Genomic DNA, 17119 nt, shown 5'->3' with positions numbered 1-17119 from the left:
TATTAAACATGCTAGAACTGAGGGCACAGTCGGAGTGAAGATCCTAGTCTGTGTTGTTATGGTCCAATCACAAAGAATTTAGTAACTGCACTGGCCCTTTTCCTATCTCTCTATGCCCCTAAATGTGGGGAAGGAAGCAGAATCATAGAATATCAGGGTTGGAAGGGACCTCAGGAGGTCATCTAGTCCAACCCTCTGCTCAAAGCAGGACCAATCCCCAATTTTTGCCCCAGATTCCTAAATGGCCCCCTCAAGGATTGAACTCACAACCCTGGGTTTAACAGGCCAATGCTCAAACCAAGAGAAAATAATAGCTAGGAAAGTGTGTGGTTATTGTTGATTTCAGTCTGTACACAATTAATAAAATATCGTGTACCTTCAGACTAGGAAACCTTCAGTCTCTGCTGCTGTAGCTTAAGCTATGGCAACTATCATCTTTTCATGTGCTATAATATATATACTGCTTACTGTATTTTTCACGCCATGCATCTGATGAAGTGGGTTTTAGCCCGCGAAAGCATATGCCCAAATAAGTTTGTTAGTCTCTAAGGTGCCACAAGGACTCCTCGTTGTTAGTGCCCAATGTGTGAGACCTTTGAAGGATCAGACTCAAACTGCCTCAACAGTTCCATGGAAAAATTGATGATCAGAAAAACAAATATTTTCTAGTCAAGTTTAAGTCAGAACTTGATTATGAACAAAGTAGAAAAGTTTGCCAGTATAGAAATAGGTACAGTCCTGGAAATCTTCTGCAAATGGGAATACAGCATGTGCAGTTCTTTCAATGAAATCTGAACTCTTTAGTCAGATAAAGTTTTAACTGAGTAGAAGGAAAAGGTGGATGAGGTAATATCTTTTATTGGGCCAACTTCTGCTGGTGAGAGAGGCAAGCTTTCAAGCTATACAGAGCTCTTCTTCATGTCTGGGAAAGGTACTAAGAGTGTCACAGCTAAATACAAGAGTATTGTACCTTTTCCAGACGTGTAGAAGAGCTCTGTGTAGATCGAAAGCTTGTTTCTCACTAACAAAAGTTGGCTCAATAAAAGATATTATCCCACCCATTGCCTCTCTAATATCCTGGGACTGACACTGGCTACAAAACCACTGCATAAATAGTGCAGGGTCATGCCCATGGGTCTCAGTGGAGTGTTAATCATTCTGTAAGAAGAGATGCTACAATGCAGAATATTTGACCTTTGAATTTCAGTATTAAACTCAAAGATTTTAACCTGTCTGCTCATTCCCTTTGGGGCACCTGCCATTGGCCACTGTCAGAGGACAGGATACTGGGCTTGATGGACCTTTGGTCTAACGCAGTATGGTTGTTCTTATGTTCTTAGATGCATTGGTTGTAGCATAAGAGTCCTGTTTTTACTAATTCAGTAGCTTTCTTTTGCTTTGAAAGTATGTGATCTAGTCTATATACATGCTAGTATTATGGAAAACTCTGTAGTGTTGCTGTTTAGCATTATTGTCTCCATGTTACTCTTTTCACTGATAATACAAGGGATTATGTGTAAATGTCAGAAAATGGAGAACTTGAAGTGAAACTTACTTATATTATTTTAGGGGCCGCTTCCCGTCAGACCTTTCCTTTTTATGTAAATGTAGTCCATTGAGCTTTGCAGAAAGGCAGAAACCTTAATCTAGAAAGTGAAAGTTTGAATTGGATTTTTTTTATTATTATTTGTCACAGACATTAGGGAGAGGGATTGATTTTTTTCCATATTTTGTAGTAATTAAGGATTTAGTCCCTGCAACTTGCAGCAAGTAGGCAGACGTGGGCACACACGGGGTCCTATTGAAATCCGTGGGTCTTCATGTGGTCACAGAGATGTACCTACATAAAATAAGTTGCAGAATCGGGCCCTTCATCTAAAATTGAGCACAAAAAGTTGATTAAAATTACACAGAAGTAATAGTTCCTAAAGGGGAAACTGTTTTGCTGCAGTTGTGGATATTGAACAGTAGGATTTATTTTAATGCTATTTTAATACTTCTATATAGTATCTGAGCACCTCAGAATCTTTAATGTATTGGATCTCCCCTGTGAAGTAGGGAAGGGCTATTTTCCTCACTTTGCAGATAGGGAACTGAGGCACGGAGACACTCGGGGTATTCCCACAATACAGTGCCACAGCTATGGCATTTAGCTGTTCCAATATAGTATCTATAGTGTAGAGACTTGCTACAGCGATGGAATGGCTTTTTCACACCTCTGAGTGACATAGCTGGGTTGACCTAAGTTTTAGATGCAGACTAGGCCTAAGTGACTTGTCCAAGGTGTCACGGGAAGTCTGTAGCAGAGCAGGGATTTGAATCCAGGTCTCCCAAATCCTAGGCTATCCTAACCACTGGGTCATCCTTCAAACTATTGTACTGTCGTTATCTAATAATGGATCCTCACAACTGACCTATGAGGAAGGTATTATTTACAGGAGGAAAATCTGAGATAGAGAGATGAAAGCTGAAATTTTCAAAAATGGTCACTGATTGTGGATGCTGCAGTTGAGAGCTTTGGGTGCCCAGCATCTCTGAAAGAGTATGTCCACTCTAAGACATCTTTTCCTAGCAAAGACAAGGCCAAAATCTCTAGGGAGGTACCAAAAACCTTGACCTTAGTGACTAACTCAAGGTCACAGCATAAGTCAGTGGAAGGCCCATGGTTAGAACCTGGGAGGTTTTTGGTCTCTGTCTTGTGTTCAGGCCACTACATCATACAGTTTCATTTTTTAGCAATATGAGAAACTAAAATAAAAACTATTTGTGGTTGAGCTGTGAGATATTGTTGGTAGTGAGCCTACTGAACTTGTTTCAGAGGTCTGAAGCTGTTCTCGCTCAACAGGCACGCTTTACAGTGTTACAGCACCTTTTGTAGTGGTTAAAGTGGATTCACAGGTTATTCCTGTCAAGAATATCTTCGAACAGTGGACAAGTGTGTATTATTACAGACAAATGTACTGATTGTCTCTCACCTGGTAGGCACTTCAGCTTTGTCATTGATTCATTGCAGAACTGGACAATTAAATTTCACTTTTATCTTTAATTCCATTGTACAGTATATTGTTTTGGGGACCATCTGTGTCATGGCAGCAAAAATTCCCTTACAATAACAACACGACTTCTCTGGATATTGCTATGCGATCTCACACACACACGCACAATTCTGCTCTTGCATTATAACTTAAGGAAAGCCCAAAATATAGTTGGTGCCTCACCGTATAAAAAGAAGAGATGGTTCTTGCTTCTAGGGGCTTACAAACTAAATGTAGGCAGACAGAGCTATGGTGCTGAGAGATGTGAAAAATCCACACCCCAGAGCACAGTAGCTATGCCAGCCTAGCCCCCTGTGTAGACACAGCTAGGCTGATGGAATAATGCTTCTATCAACCTAGCTATGGCCTCTCAGGGAGGTACTGTTCCTACAGTGACAGAAAAAAAACTTTTGTCGCTATAGACTGTATCTACGTTATGGGGTTATGCCGGCATAGCTACGGTTCCGCAGGTGTGCTACTATAGACCCCATAGTGTAGATCAGGGATCGGCAATGTTTTAACCTGGCAGGCCGGGTCGGTTTGTTTACCTGCTGCGTCCACAGGTTCGGCCGATCGCAGCTCCCACTGGCCACGGTTCGCCGCTCCAGGCCAATGGGGGCTGCGGGAAGCTGCGGCCAGCACATCCCTTGGCCCATGCCACTTCCCGCAGCCCCCGATGGCCTGGAGCGGCGAACCGCGGCCAGTGGGAGCCGCGATCGGCCAAAGCTGCGGACGCGGCAGGTCAACAAACCGGCCTGGCCCGCCGGAGGGCTTACCCTGGCAGGCCATGTGCCAAATGTTGCCAATCCCTGGTGTAGATATAGCCTCAGACTTCTAAGAATAATGGCCAAGGGGAGTAGGTGACCGTTTCTGCTAAACTGAAAGCAGTGATATAATTAGTGTTGACAGTTAAATTGCCATTAGCTTTGGAGTTAACGTCCCATTGAAATGAATGGGTACTTCATTCCTCACATGTTAGGGAAAATAACACTACACTGGTTCACATTTAGAAAGCTATATTCAAAAGAAGGTCTAAAAAGTTTGTTTTCTTTGAGGATGACCCACAGAGGATTTTTTTTTTTCCAAATGTGGGTTGTGCCCTTTTTCTCTTTCTAAGAAGACCTGAAGGGTATTTCCCCAGCTTTGTTTTTTACATTAAAATTTCAGGTCTTGCCTGTATAGCGTGTTTTGCTTGTGGGTGGCAATTTTACTATCAAAAAGAAAAGGAGTACTAGTGGCACCTTAGAGACTAATCAATTTATTTGAGCATAAGCTTTCGTGAGCTACAGCTCACTTCACCGAATGCATCCGATGAAGTGAGCTACAGCTCACGAAAGCTTATGCTCAAATAAATTGGTTAGTCTCTAAGGTGCCACAAGTACTCCTTTTCTTTTTGTGAATACAGACTAACACTGCTGCTTCTCTGAAACCAATTTTACTATTGTTGTACTAAGTGTAGTTCTGCCAGTACAGTTGCGTCCACACTAGGAGCACTTTGCTGGTGTAATGTACTGGTATTTCTGTACCAGTAAAACACTTCTAGTGTAGACATGGCCCTAAATAGATAGAAACACTTGGGAGCATAGAATAGAACGTTGTGTGTTGGCCATGTGAACATAAGCAAGGTTTGCATTTCATTTATGAGAGGCTCTGAAGAGGAACAGAGAGAGAGGGCAGGATTAAAAAAGGGAGTCCTGTGGTCAAGGATTTCGGAAAAGGGTGTGGAACCTGAAACTCCATGGCATTCACGTATCCTCATTCTGAACATGATGAGCCTGAGACTGAGCTGCAAAATTCAGATCTGAATTTTGAACCCTCAAAATCTGGGGCCATTTAGATTTGGCCTATTATAAATACAGGGATTAGATGCAAAACTGTGATTTGGATCCTAAATATCCTCCTCCAATTTTGGGGCCATATCTAGTTTTACTTAAAGGTATTACGCCCACTCCCTGAGACATAATCAACATTATCCAACCATGTGGGATTTTATTTACAGTTTAAATTACCTTGTAATTGTCCTTGTGCCAGCTCCCTGGCACTTCCTAGTTCCTAACAGCTGCAAAAGGCACCTTGCTGATTGCTGTGTTGGGCAGGGGCTTCTAACTGTATTTGAACGGCTTAGAAACCAGAGGAGGTCTTATGCAGGTTAAGGTGTGTTAAGGGTTCCAGAAGAGGACGGGAAATATGAGAAAGGGATTTCGAGGGAAGGCAGCTTGTGGGATGGAGCAGAGCATCTTTCTATGACGGGGGCAACTTGTAAGCTGTAGAGGCTTCTTTAAACCCATTCACTCTCAATGTTGGGGAGCTATTGATGGGATAGAGCCAACATGAAGGCAGCAGTGCTGCTGAGGAAGGGTGTGCGGAGAGAAACTACAGTTAAAAAATCTCCATGTTCCATGGGGAAAACTTCTTTGCTGCTGCTGGCTTCTACTGCTTTTCAGGTGTTATTTTGCATGGGGTTGGAGTGAGCTGAGTGTGGATTCTTGTCACTTTATTTGTTCAGATCCCACTTCTGTGCCCTTGTGACTCTGAATGTATAGAAAACTCTGATTTTATTGTACTCTAACCCACTGTCAAGCTTTCTACTTGTCCCCTGTACTAAATCAGGCTTGTAGGTAGCATTGTAGGATCAGATACTGGCATGGATGTGCACCTTCCATAGTTATTTTCACCTGTGTGCTATTCTGATCTGGTAGTGTTTTACATCCCCTTTACATCAGTATAAATTACTACACAAGTTACGAGGCAATGGAGGAGTAGGGCCTGAGAATTGAAAGCAGCCAAACCTTTCTCTTAGTTGGTGGAGTTCAGATGTCTGCAGGCTATATTCTGTATGCCTACAGGCCATTTAACTGCACAGGTAGCTTCTGTTGTTTGTAACACAAGTGTCCCAAAAAACGTTGATCTTGTTTTATATGTGAGAATTCAAATTCTGATTTACTAAAGGCAACTCCATTAAAGATGACTCCGTGCAGATTTGATTTGGATTTGCAAAGACTTTTGTTAGTGCCTTTTGCAGTTTCTTGTTACAGAGAAAACAATAACAAATGCTTTCCCAAGAGAGGATTATTATTGTTTGCTTTCCACAATATATTGATCCTTAGGCTTGTGGGTGCTCATTACTTCTCTAAACCTCTGCATGTTTAATAACTCTTCGTTGTCAAAACAGATTAGGAGCTAAAACATAAAGCCTTGTGTACATTTAGTCTGTGTAGTTTTGACACTGAAATCAAAGCGTCATTATTTATGTACTGCCACAGGTATTTGTGGGCCTGTGCAGTAGGTAAAACTGGCCAACTAACAGAGGCCCATATGATTCACATGCAGCTGCGACCTCTGTGTGTGTATCAAATCCTTCCTGTGGAAGGTGCTATCAGCTGCTTCAGAACCAACATCTGTCACAGCTTGTACCTCTTTGCTTACAGAGCTCCCTAAGAGGCTGAAAACCCATGAATAGAAGGCGATGGAAAGTGGGCCTGGTGAGAATATGCACTGTCTATCTTTCTCTTGATTGGCCCCTGCAGAGATTTTTCCAGGAAAGTTAATGTAGCCCTTCAGTATCCTTTAAAAGGGAGCCCTGGCAGAGTGGCTCCATTGGAGACCCACTGTCAGGAGCTGGCTACTGGGAACAAAGACCTGGTGCAGAAGCAGAGGGCCTTCCATTGATACCTGTAGGTCAGAGTCTAGACATGTGGAGGTACAGTATAAAGTGATACCAAATCAGAACACGCGCACACAGCGAGTGAGAGACATTACAGTTGGAAAGCTTTATGGAACAGGAGTGTGTATGCATGTGTGTGTGTGTGTGTGAGTGAGCTCACATAGCTAACAATAATTTGGAGATCATTGCAAGTGAAAATGATGACCTGAAAGGAGGCATGTTGTCAGGAGAGGATGGAAGGAGTCAAAGGGAGTGGTCAAGAAAAAAGTGAGGGTGGTGTACAGGGAAATGTAAATGATGTGTGAGTGTAGTAGCACAGTATATAGTGATGTACAGCTTCAAAGCACTATAACTATTAACTAATTAATCCATACCATATCACTGTAAGACAGGTAATTTTACAGAGGAAAAGCTGATGCAGAAAAGTTAAGTGACTTGCCCAAGGCTACACAGCAAGTCAATAACAAGGTGGTAATTAGAACTCAGTAGTTCCAGACTTCCGGTCCTATGTTCAGTCTGCTAGATCCTGTTGACTCTAGGGGGATGAGGGAAGAGTAGTAGCAAAGCCTTGCGAGTGAGGATGAGAAGCTCAAAACTTAGAGGTTGAAGGAGTTTGCAAAAGAGCAAGGATGGGAGAAGAAAAGTGACGTTATTTTGACAGTACCATGACGTAAAAACTTCAGTGCCTGTCTCCACTATGGTTTTACAACAGGATAGCTAATGCACATTAGTTATCCTGTTGCAAAAATACATCTTTTCTCTGTAGTGAAGAGAGAGCCTCAGTGACTTTGAATCCAGTTATTTAATGACTCCAAATGTATCACAGAGACCAGAATCTGCTCCACAGGATATTGTTTCAGCTGTCAAACCTAACATTTGACCTTTTAGATTCTTTTCTGTTTGCAAAGTCCATATCTATATTTTTTCTTTTTTTTAAAAAAATGAGACTTTTAAAAATGGTGCAAGTGACCATGTCTGAGTAAGGCTTCTACTGCAGGTCATTTTTGAATACCTGTGAAACAAAGCGGGGGAAATGGGGCTTGTACCAGTTTTGGCTTCTTTATGATGATCAAAAAAGGTGTGAAAGTAGCTTTAAAAATAACTCGCTTATTTTTTACATTGCAATTTCCTGTCCCGTGTAGGCCAGAGAGCTTGTATGAAAAATGATATGATAGGTTAAAGAGTCAAAGTAGAACCGTTTTAAAAGCAAAAAGGGTTTTTAAAGCTTCAGCATCTTCACCTCTTCAAATACTATGTTAAGAGTTAACAGTAAACGTCCCTTACACTTTCCGGTATGCAGGGAAGCCCAGACTTTACATTCCTGATTTTTATAAGGTTAAAACACAAGCAGGAAAAAATGTTTATTTCTAAATTAGGTTTTGTTTGCTTGCTTGTTTCTAACCTTTTAGGCTTTTAAAGGAGCAGCACAATCCCAATTAAAAAAAAATCTTTAAATGAATCAAGGAAAAGCAAGCCAAAGGTAGCAAGCCTATGTGGGTATGTCTGCACTCCAGTTAAACCCCTGTGGTTGGCCCATGTGAACTGACTCATGCTCATGCGGCTTGGGCTATGGGGCTGTTCAATTGCAGTATAGATATTTGGGCTGGAACCTGGGCTCTGGGACTCTGTGCTACAGCCTGAACGTTTACACCACAATTAAACAGGCCTGAGCCCCACAAGCCTGGGTCAGCTGACGTAGGCCAGCCTCATGGATTTAATTGCAGTGTAGACATACCATATGTGGCCTGTTTAGATAGTTTTCAAGAGAGGTGGGCTCACTGACATAGTTCTCCCTTTTGTGCTGTCAGGATGCATTGTGACTCAGGCTTGGCCATATCTGTTGTTCCCACTCTGCCTTTAGGGTATTTTGTGTGTGAATTTCTGTGACTTGATTCCTTAAAATTGTTTTTGTCAATATAATTCCCTCATGACTTTCTCTAAAAGTTGCTACAACAAAATTCTAGCATTACCCTCTGGATAAAGAACTCTGCCGTAACAGTGATGCATACCCTGTAACTTAAAAATGCTCAATACATGCCCGTTTTTAGCAAAGAAACACTATGTATCTTCAAAAAAAAAAAAAAAGAGTAGTACTTGTGGCACCTTAGAGACTAACCAATTTGTTTGAGCATAAGCTTTCGTGAGCTACAGTTCACTTCACAAAAGCTTATGCTCAAATAAATTGGTTAGTCTCTAAGGTGCCACAAGTACTCCTTTTCTTTTTGCGAATACAGACTAACATGGCTGTTGCTCTGAAACCTGTCACTATGTATCTTAAGTTTCAAGAGCACGGTAAGCAAGCCACAAGAGAGAGTGAGTAGGTAGCTGTCGGAGTTTGGGAGGTCTTCAAGTTTGAGGAATATTTTCTCTTCTATTTCCCGTTTCTCAACAACCACTCTGAAAATACCTGTTTCTATTGCTTATTACTGAAGACACAACTCTTCAACTTTTAGAGACACCTGATTTTAATCTCACACTGCATGCAAATTATCTAGTCATGTAAGTGTGATCTGAATTTTGTAATGCATTCAGTGAGCTGTGGAAGTTTTTTCAAGCATCTCATGAAAGAAGTCTCCCCTTGTGCTTTTCCCTCTGGCCTCCCCCTGCCAAAACATCCCCATCAGATATGTTTGATGTTTATTGGAAAATAAATGCTGTTGCCCATAACAAAAATCAATTTCTCATAATTTTTAGTCAAAATCTAAAGAGTGTTGGGTGATACCCAACTCTAATTATGCTCAGAGCTGGAGAACACGTCACAGTTACTGATTTAGTCCTACGCAAGAGCATTATACGTTGCAAGAGCTCATTGCTACAGATTTGTCATTTTCCTGCGGCTCCTCTAATCTTCAGCAAAGCTGTGAAAGAACTATTGCTTCATACAAAGGTGCAGTACTAACCCTGTGTGACTCATGCTAAAGATGGCTACATAATAGTGGTAGCTTGACAGAGACGAAGGGCTTGTCTACACTGGCAGTTTTCAGCGCGGTAAAGCGCCAGTGTAGACGGTGCACTAGGGCTGGGAGTCGCGCCCCTTGTGGAGGCGGTCTTTTTAGAGCGCTGGGAGAGCTTTCTCCCAGCGCTGCTGCAATCACACAAGCCACCTTAAAGACAGTGGGATAGAGAAATCATGGGGAAAAAACATCCCCCTGCATAAATTGCTGTTTAAAGGCAAGTTTAAAGAAGTAACATTTATATTCATTTCATAATATTAAGGCAACGCAGTTTGTGAAAATCCTGCCAATTTATCACAGTAAAGAAGGTTGAGGGGGATTTGCTGTTTCTCAAGACTTGCAAAGCCCCAAGGACATAGTCCAGTTATAATGACTCCCTACTCATTCTTTGTGGCCATGTTTCTTAAACTCATCAGAGCAAATGAGCTTAGGCCCTCTTCTTCACATGTGCTAGAGACATTATTCATATATACATGAAAGTAATACCCAACACTTACCGGTATGGAGGCTGGCTCCAGCTCCCGGAAAGGGTGGGGCTCCAACAGAAGGGGCGGGGTTGGGGGTCAGCCATCCACGGGGCAGCTGCTCCTTCTCCCCCCCCTCACTCCCCTCCCCGTTGGCGGCCTGGGCGGGGAAGGGGCAACAACATTAAAGTGCTGCTTGGGAACACTATCCCACCAAATACAAACTTCCTCTTTTTTGCTACTTGGAACTTGGCTGAGAAACAATTGATACTCCTGCTTTTTCATACCCTTTAAAACGAGGCTCTCTTATTGCACGTTATCTTGCATGAGGATGTCCTTAAGATAGGTAGGGGAAACACTGTTCTCTGTATAGATGTTGTTAGTAGAATTTGCTATTCTCGGGAGAATTCCTGAATTCAGTAAGCGTGTGGGGTTGGCAGCAAATGGGCACTCAACAAGTCAAATCCTACATTATAAAGAGTTTAGGAATGAAAGACTCATTCGGTGCAATATTAGGAGTTCCATTATTGTCAGTACCTAGAACATGCATATTTTACTATTTGATCTAATTCTGTCGAGATGGTTCCTTGCAGCAATTGCTGCCTGTTGTGGATGTTTATTGGTATATCCAGACTGCTTTTAGGGCTCCGTTTCTTCATCTGCACTCTCTCTTCCACCTTCTCCGCACTTGTAGAATTTATTCTGTAACCGTCAATCTTTGAGTTCAGAAAGCTTCACTGCTGTCACTTTATTAAGGAAGTTTTAACAGGTTTACAAATCCTAGCCATGTAAAAATCAGAGACAGTACAATAATTGTTACAACAGTTGGTTTTTCTTTAGAGAAACATTATACCGTAATATAAACATTGGATCTCTTTATTTAACAGAGTTCCATGTTACCGAGTGAACATCTTTACACTAGTTGTTTCTAGTGATTTTATTAAATTGACTGAAATCTCTGATTATACATATTTAACAATCCAGGCATATCCAAACAAATAGTCAAAAATGGGACAGAAATGCTGGGTTTTTTAGTTTTGCTTTTTGCAGGTGAATATACTTTGTTGAATAAATGATAATCAAATATCCAAATATCTATTTGTCTGTTTTGTGGGTATGTAATTGGTGCATTAATTTTTCTATAACAGCCACCTCCCATATTGTTTGAACCATTCCTCTAGAGAGAACCTATTTTTCTTTTTCCAGTGGGAGGCACCTACTAGCTGATGAGAGATTAATACTTTTCCTTTCATATCACTTCTGTTTTTGCCTCTGGACTGGGAACAGTATTTCTTTTGGCAAGTAATGTTTTTGAAGCTGTTTTAATTTCAGAGCTCTTGGCATTCTAAAGAGTAGAAGGTGTGGAAAGGTTGTGTGGGGGGACAACCCTAAGAAAAAGGTTGAGACAAAAGCCTCTGATTTATTTTTTTGATTTGTCCTTCGTCATATATTTGAGCTTGAGGATGCTTTAATACTGGTATAGCTAAAGCAGCAAAACTTTTTAGTATAGACAAGCTTTTAGTGACATTTCTTTAGCTTAATCTCCTCCTCTCTCCATGCTCTACCCAATATCTCCCTTTTTAATCACTGTGGACAACACCACCCTCCTACCTGTCACTCAGGCCCATTAAAATCTTGGGGTCACTGTTGGCACCAGGGAGCTACTAGCCCTGAATGGATCTTTAATGGCTCCCAGCGGAGCAGATTACTGTCATATCAATGAAAAAGGTCCACAGTAATTAATTTGCATACACTGCAGTTTATTTAAAAAGGATTTACACAAGCGATAAAGGGTTACATTAAGCACACAACTCCTATGGTAGACATTAAAGAACTATACATTAAGAGCTATACATTCCTCTTAGCGAGCCTCTCTTTCACAAACATACACAAACAGGCCCTATGCTAGCCTCACACAGTTCCTGCTTGGCAAACAGAGAAGGTGGTTACCAAATTCTGTGAACGACTTCTCCTCTCCAGGTCTGTCTCCTTAGCCCTCTGGTCTTTCTTGGATTCCTTGACTGCCTGGAAACCCCTCTGGCTCACAGTCCTACTTGAGCCCATGGAGCAGAGTTTTGGCTACTCTGTCTAGCAGCGTTGCTTCTTTAAGCATTAATTAAGGAATCCCCCCAACAGTAATTTAATCTGCTTGATTTTTGTACTCTTTTTTCTTGAAGGAGTCACATGTCTTAAAAGCATGCCCATGGGCGTGTGGCTACTAATTTTTACCTAATTAATACTTTAGGAGGAGACTGCAGAGTGGTGCCAACTGAAAATTACCACTCATTCACTCTCTTATTAATCATTCGCTTCAGCCTCCTGCGTGATGTCCTTTAACAGGGTTGAGATGCCCTAGTCAGCCCATGCTCTACTCAGGATGTTCTACACATGTTGTTTGCTTTCAAGTAAACATATTTGCTGACCCAAAGATCGGTATTGATCATACATGCACCATGGAACCAGTCAGTTTCACCTCTGCCATCTGCCTGAGGCTAAGAGAAGGATTCTGCTCCGAGAATCTTCTTTCACAGTTCAGTCATGTCAAGCCAAGTTCTCATCATTCATTCAGTATGGCCATACGAATTCGGCACCATGCCCACTTTTAATTTTATTGCCCCTAATTCTTTTCCATGAGTCGAAAAGCTGGTATTTAAAATCTAAGGTAGGAGACAGGGACACAAATCTCTGCTCTGTCTCATGGTAAACCTTGCCCCTCATGAAAACATTTATTTATATTCATATTGTTACCCACAATTTTCAGAACCCAAGCAATTCTCTCCCAACTGTTTCTCCCTAGGCGGTGTCAGGAATAAATCAATGGGGACACAGTTCCTCTGATGTATGATTGATACAAATCAGAATGCTTTTACCTAAAACTACTTTTTATTAGGTCTCAAGCAGACGCACACTCACTCGCTATAGCATTAGGTTCAGAACATCCTATATTTTTATATTTACTAAAGATAAGATGGTTTAGAGGAATCAGCAGCCAGTCTTCCAGGGGCCCTCCTTCTGTTTCACTGCTGGGGAACTTAAGTGTCAGATCCTTGCCCAAAGAAAAGCTTCCTAAGACTGCCCCAAAGCACACTTTCTAACTTTTTATAAAGCACATAATTCATAATAGCCCCTAATAGGCTAATAATTTCCCTAACAACAGCCAATAACAATTTATTATTATCCTTATCAACAAAACATTTCTAATCATAACAATAAAACTTACATGTCAGAGGCACCTAAAACTTAAGTCAGCTGTCCAAACATTCATTGTTTTCATGGAATATTAACTCCCTGTCCCAACCTCCCATTCTGATTAACAGAGGTGCAAACATGCAGCTGCACAGCCTTGCCTCTCAGGGCCTAAGATTATTTCTAGCTATATGATGATCGGGTTTCAGCTGGCAATGGTTGAACGTACAAGATGGCTGACTGCAGGTACATACAGGAATGTGAAATTCAGGGGCTACAATCTAACTTTCCACCCTCTTTTTTAATATCACTAATGTTGGACCTAAACTAACCATCATTGTCTCTTTAAATATAACTGTAATTAAAAACTAACTGTATTTAAAGACAGTTGTGTACTGTTGGTGGAGCGTATAGCACAGGGGTGGGCAAACTGGAGGCCAGATTCGGCCTGTAAGGGCTTTGGATCCGGCCCCTGGGATTGCCCCCCCCCCCGTGGCGCTGCAGGCCCCGCGCTGCTCCCAGAAGCGGTGGGCACCACATCCTGTGGCCCCGGAGGGAGGGGGAGCAGAGGGCTCCATGCGCTGCCCTCACCTGCAGGCACCGACCCCTGCGGCTCCCATTGGCCACTGTTCCCAGCCAATGAGAGCTTCGGGGGAGGTATCCACAAACAAGGGCAGCGCGCGAAGCCCTCTGCCTCCCCTCTCCCAGGGGCCACAGGGACGTGGTGCCAGCCACTTCCGGGAGCAGCGTGGGGCCAGGGCAGGCAGGCAGGGAGCCTGCCCTGGCCCCGGTGTGCGCCGCTGCCACCCCGGAGCCACTCCAGGTAAGCGGTGCTGGGCCAGAGCCTGAACCCCAAACCCCTCCTGCACCCCGCAGCCCAACTCCCTGCCTTGAGCCCCCTGCCACACCCAGCCTGCACCCCAACCCCCTGCCGCACCCTACACCCCTTCTGCATCTCAATCCCCTGTCCTGAGCCCCCTCCCGCACTCCTCACCCCCTCTTGCACCCCAATCCTCTTCCCTGAGCCCCCTCGTACACCCTGCACCCCTCCTCTGCCCCAGCCCCTTCCCGCACCCCGCATTCTCTCCCACACCCCGCATTCTCTCCCACATCCCGCACTCCCTGCCCCAGCCCTACATTCATGGCCCTGCATGCAATTTCTCCATCCAGATGAGGCCCTGAGGCCCAAAAGTTTGCCCACTCCTGGTATAGCAGTACCTATATTAAGGTTACACCCATGTACTTCAGAATGAAAGGGTGTTAGCCTTTTGACTGAAATTTGGTAGGCCTGCTATAAGTCAGGTAGCAATTTTTTTTTTCTTACAATTTCACCAAAAGTGGTTGAGCCATTTTTAAGCATGGAGAAGGTGGGGGAGGAATGCAGTTTTTCTGCTAACAAAAATGTGTGCTGTTTTTTTAACAGCTTGTCATACCTTAGCTGGAGGTGACAGGTAAAATTGTTAGGGATGTAAACTGTCAAAATGGGTCTTTTGGTGGTCCAATGAAAATTACTTTTTGTTTGGTTTATTTATGAGTGTCAAGGTTCCTCCCCCACTCTGAACTCTAGGGTACAGATGTGGGGACCTGCATGAAAACCTCCTAAGCTTACTTTTACCAGCTTAGGTTAAAACTTCCCCAAGGTACAAATTAATTTTATCCTTTGTCCTTGGAATATCCACTGCCACCACCAAACTGTAACTGGGTTTACTGGGAAACGCAGTTTGGACACGTCTTTCCCCGCAAAATCCTTCCAACCCTTGCACCCGTCTTCCTGGGAAAGGTTTGGTAAAAATCCTCACCAATTTGCATAGGTGACCACAGACCCAAACCCTTGGATCTGAGAACAATGAAAAAGCATTCAGTTTTCTTACAAGAAGACTTTTAATAGAAATAGAAGTAGATAGAAGTAAAGGAATCACCCCTGTAAAATCAGGATGGTAGATACCTTACAGGGTAATTAGATTCAAAACATAGAGAATCCCTCTAGGCAAAACCTTAAGTTACAAAAAAGACACACAGACAGAAATAGTCATTCTATTCAGCACAACTCTTTTCTCAGCCATTTAAAGAAATCATAATCTAACGCATACCTAGCTAGATTACTTACTAAAAGTTCTAAGACTCCATTCCTGTTCTATCCCCAGCAAAAGCAGCATATAGACAGATACACAGACCCCTTGTTTCTCTCCCTCCTCCCAGCTTTTGAAAGTATCTTGTCTTCTCATTGGTCTTTTTTCGTCAGGTGCCAGCGAGGTTACCTTTAGCTTCTTAACCCTTTACAGGTGAGAGGATTTTTCCTCTGGCCAGGAGGGATTTTAAAGGGGTTTACCCTTCCCTTTATATTTATGACAATGAGCTTCATTCAATTGGACAGTTGTGCTCATGAGAAACCCTACTGACTTCAATTAGGGCTACATCTAGGTGTGATGGCTGGTCTTACCTCATGGATCTTATAGTAGGAGTCGAGCTTTGGCCCACATTAAGGATTAGTGCATAAGGCATGTTTGCACGGACTTGGTTTAGAAGTCAAAGTTCTCTATTAACAGTTTTATTTGAATTAGGTTGTGCTTGCAGATAGTGTAATGTGCATTTAAAAAAAAAAAAAGTATACTGAATATCTTTAAGCCCAGAGAAAAATGTGCGTGGTTTTGCAAACATGCTTACAGGAAGGCTGCAATCCTGCAAACACAGCAGGTACATAACTTCACAGTGAGACTGATCAACATAAGTAAAGTATTTTCACTTTCTTAAGTGTTAGAAGGATTGGGGTCTGAGAAAGTACTTGGTTACAAGGACTACAGAAAACACAGCATTTAAAAAAGAACTTTTTTCTTAACTGCAAGATAGGAGAACCTAACTTTAACAACAGCATTTTATAGTATTGGTATTTTAAGGCCCCTCCCCCTCAAAAAAACCAACCACTCCCAAGCAATGCTTCCATCATATTTTGCATGTGTCGTAACAGTGCCATGGAAAAGATGCAGAGAACAGGAGTGTTAAACTTTTGCAGCAAAATTCTAACTGTGCCAGAATTAACCACATTTTCGGAAGAAGTACCTTAGATAATGAGTTTTAGACATTATAGAAGAGGTAAGATGAGACATAAGAATAGAGGAAATATAAAGATAAATAGGTAATGCTGGTTGGAAAACCCAGTGAAAAATATTGCTCAAACCAACTTATATGCTGCTTATAATTCAATTATTTTTACTGCCTAGTAGTTGTTTGAAGTAATCCAAATCCTTTGTGTTTAGCAAGAGGATCTTTCTAATCTGTAAATAAATTAATCATCCAAATCAATTTGATTCATGTATGGAAAAAAATATCCTTCAGAGTTGGTATTAAAACCATTTTAGAAACAGAATGTGCTTAGTTTGTATTATGGCAACAAAAGGCAAGTTCTGTAGAGTCTTAGACCAAGTCTGCATTTCACTAAAATCTTGCAATTAAATACCTTTTGCAGTGGTAGAAACTACAAATCCCCAAAATTGCTCACTATGTCTCTGTTCGTCCAGAGTCCATTGAAATGTTGGGGAGTCTACCCATTGACTTCAGTTTTGGATCAGGCACTTTTTCAGTTATTTGCCCCCATAAAGTTTTAATCTATACACATGAGAATAATATGATTCCCTCACATCTTTAAATCCCAGCTCTGTTTTTCAATCCATGGTTCAGATTTTCAGGTCCGATAGGTTTACAGTTGGTGAGGAGGAGGGAAAGGAGGCCTAAAGCTGTCTTTTCACCACCAGACTGGCACAACTTCTACACTAAGGGGAGCTGAGAGGGGGTAGCATAGAGCCTGCTATATTGGCCCTA

At 42.2% G+C, this 17119-nt stretch overlaps 1 protein-coding gene across 6 annotated transcripts in view; it reads left to right on the top strand.

Moving 5' to 3' along the window:
- Nucleotides 1-17119, top strand: part of ATP10D (ATPase phospholipid transporting 10D (putative)) — a 114622-nt gene that overhangs the window by 33390 nt on the left and 64113 nt on the right. The window contains exon 2 of one of the 6 annotated variants that reach the window (XM_043544401.1): nt 6464-6517. The exons of the other annotated variants lie outside the window; for them this stretch is intronic. The gene's annotated coding sequence lies outside the window, so the exon portion shown is untranslated. The remainder of the gene's footprint in view (nt 1-6463; nt 6518-17119) is intronic. 6 annotated transcript variants of the gene reach the window in all.

The sequence above is a fragment of the Chelonia mydas genome, chromosome 4, assembly GCF_015237465.2.
Source record: "Chelonia mydas isolate rCheMyd1 chromosome 4, rCheMyd1.pri.v2, whole genome shotgun sequence".
Lineage (NCBI taxonomy): Eukaryota > Metazoa > Chordata > Testudines > Cheloniidae > Chelonia > Chelonia mydas.
The sequence above is the reverse complement of the archived record's forward strand: the minus strand, read 5'-3'. Positions and strand labels throughout refer to the sequence as shown.